Here is a 3,164-nt window from a genome sequence, read left to right as displayed (position 1 = left end):
AGCAGAGATAGATGGGATGGGCTGAGGGGAGCTGAGGGTGGCCAGCAGAGATAGATGGGATGGGCCGAGGGGAGCTGAGGGTGGCCAGCAGAGATAGATGGGATGGGCCGAGGGGAGCTGAGGGTGGCCAGCAGAGATAGATGGGATGGGCCGAGGGGAGCTGAGGGTGGCCAGCAGAGATAGATGGGATGGGCTGAGGGAAGCTGAGGGTGGCCAGCAGAGATAGATGGGATGGGCCGAGGGGAGCTGAGGGTGGCCAGCAGAGATAGATGGGATGGGCCGAGGGGAGCTGAGGGTGGCCAGCAGAGATAGACGGGATGGGCCGAGGGGAGCTGAGGGTGGCCAGCAGAGATAGATGGGATGGGCCGAGGGGAGCTGAGGGTGGCCAGCAGAGATAGATGGGATGGGCTGAGGGAAGCTGAGGGTGGCCAGCAGAGATAGATGGGATGGGCTGAGGGAAGCTGAGGGTGGCCAGCAGAGATAGATGGGATGGGCTGAGGGAAGCTGAGGGTGGCCAGCAGAGATAGATGGGATGGGCTGAGGGAAGCTGAGGGTGGCCAGCAGAGATAGACGGGATGGGCTGAGGGAGGCTGAGGGTTGGGATGTGGAATTGGAGACAAGTGGAAGTGGAGTTGCTGTGTGGGAGAGAGAATGATGGTCAAAGATAAAAGAAAAAAACGATCAAAATAAAACATAATAACAAGTACATTTGAATGACACTGAGGGGCAGTGTTTTTCCAACTAATGCCGGTTTGCCTGAGGCTGATGCCGTGCAGGTGTTTGTACACATCCATATACACACACTCTCATTCAAATAAACACAAACAAGAACACACACATACGTGTAATAGGGCCAGACGTGCACACAAACATATACAGTTGGCATTGCTGTTATGATTTCAGTTGTCCTTGATGTCCTTTGTTTACATTTATTATTATTATTATTATTTAATTTTTTTGCATTGTTGTTTGCTGTTTTCTTCTGTCTTTTCCTTTTGTCTCTTTAGTTCATTCTCTTGGTTGTTGGTGCATCGGGGGGTTCTTGGGGGTGGGGGTTCATTCTCTTGGTTGTTGGTGCATTGGGGGGATCATTCTCTTGGTTGTTGGTGCATTGGGGGGTTCTTGGGGGTGGGGGTTCATTCTCTTGGTTGTTGGTGCATTGGGGGGTTCTTGGGGGTGGGGGTTCATTCTCTTGGTTGTTGGTGCATTGGGGGGATCATTCTCTTGGTTGTTGGTGCATTGGGGGGTTCTTGGGGGTGGGGGTTCATTCTCTTGGTTGTTGGTGCATTGGGGGGTTCATTCTCTTGGTTGTTGGTGCATTGGGGGGTTCTTGGGGGTGGGGGTTCATTCTCTTGGTTGTTGGTGCATTGGGGGGTTCATTCTCTTGGTTGTTGGTGCATTGGGGGGGTTCTTGGGGGTGGGGGTTCATTCTCTTGGTTGTTGGTGCATTGGGGGGTTGTTGGGGGAATGGACTGAATTGTATTTTTTATTTTTCTTCTTGGGGGGGGCTGTGGGAGGCTGTGGGAGGGGTCTCGAATGGTTGAGGGACAGCTATTGGGGAACTGTGGGGGGATCTTGGAGGGTTCGGGTTTCACAAGATTGTAATCATGAAAAAGGAAACTATGACATATATTTTATATCACCCTCACACAAGGATGGCTCTGTTGCGGAAAGACTGATACATGTTTGATAATGTCTTGATGCTGTATTGTTTGTCTTTCATGTTCTAATACTTTAATGTTACCCCTTCCTTGTGGTTTTTGTAATAAATAATTAAAATAATAAAATGTTGTTTTTTTTTAAACTCTACCTACATACTACCTCAACTAACCGGTGCCCAGGGACATTGACTCTGTACCGGCACCCCCCTGTATATATTGTTATTTTTTACTGCTGCTCTTTAATTGCTTGTTACTTTTATTTTTTGACACTACACTGTTGGTTAGGGGCTCATAAGTAAGCATTTCACTGTAAGGTCTACAGCTGTTGTATTCGGTGCATGTGACTAATGAAATTTGATTTGATTTAGGAAACACAACTTTTTTTTTTTTAACCAGAGGAACTGAAGGTACAGTCAGTCCTCCAAAACCCCTTCCAAATGGGTAAATTTAGACCTCACAAACATAACAGACAATGGATCCCCATTAGTGGTTACTAGTTGTCCTGGGTACAACCAAGAAGACCTCACAAACATAAGACATCACAAATGACAATACATACAGTAGACTTCACAGCTGGCAACTAACATTACAGACATTGACAGGATGAAGAGTGGGTCTGCATACCAAATGACACCCTATGCCCTATGTAGTGCACTGCTTTTGACCAGCACCCTACTGGCCCTGGCCAAGAGTAGTGCACTACATAGGGAATAAGGTACCATTTGGGACGAAGCCTGGGACTTCCACAACTGCCTGTCCATTGTGTCACATGGTGGACTTCTCCTGGATCCATCCCTGCCGTGACTGAAAAACCACAAACTCCAGGCTTTCATTTAAATGTATTAACATCATTTATTAACATTTATTATGTGGGAATGAGACCTTTTTAATAAGTACATGGCACTATATACATTCCAGAGGAAGGACAGTGTATACACATGGTGTCAGGGGAGGGGTAGAGAGAGAGACAGGACACAGTCAGGAGGGGTAGAGAGAGAGACAGGACACAGTCAGGAGGGGTAGAGAGAGAGACAGGACACAGTCAGGAGGGGTAGAGAGACAGGACACAGTCAGGAGGGGTAGAGAGAGAGACAGGACACAGTCAGGAGGGGTAGAGAGAGAGACAGGACACAGTCAGGAGGGGTAGAGAGAGAGACAGGACACAGTCAGGAGGGGTAGAGAGAGAGACAGGACACAGTCAGGAGGGGTAGAGAGAGAGACAGGACACAGTCAGGAGGGGTAGAGAGAGAGACAGGACACAGTCAGGAGGGGTAGAGAGAGAGACAGGACACAGTCAGGAGGGGTAGAGAGAGAGACAGGACACAGTCAGGAGGGGTAGAGAGAGAGACAGGACACAGTCAGGAGGGGTAGAGAGAGAGACAGGACACAGTCAGGAGGGGTAGAGAGAGAGACAGGACACAGTCAGGAGGGGTAGAGAGAGAGACAGGACACAGTCAGGAGGGGTAGAGAGAGAGACAGGACACAGTCAGGAGGGGTAGAGAG

The sequence above is a fragment of the Salvelinus namaycush genome, unplaced genomic scaffold (genome assembly GCF_016432855.1).
Source record: "Salvelinus namaycush isolate Seneca unplaced genomic scaffold, SaNama_1.0 Scaffold2076, whole genome shotgun sequence".
Classification (NCBI taxonomy): Eukaryota; Metazoa; Chordata; class Actinopteri; order Salmoniformes; family Salmonidae; genus Salvelinus; species Salvelinus namaycush.
This window is presented reverse-complemented; position numbering follows the sequence as displayed.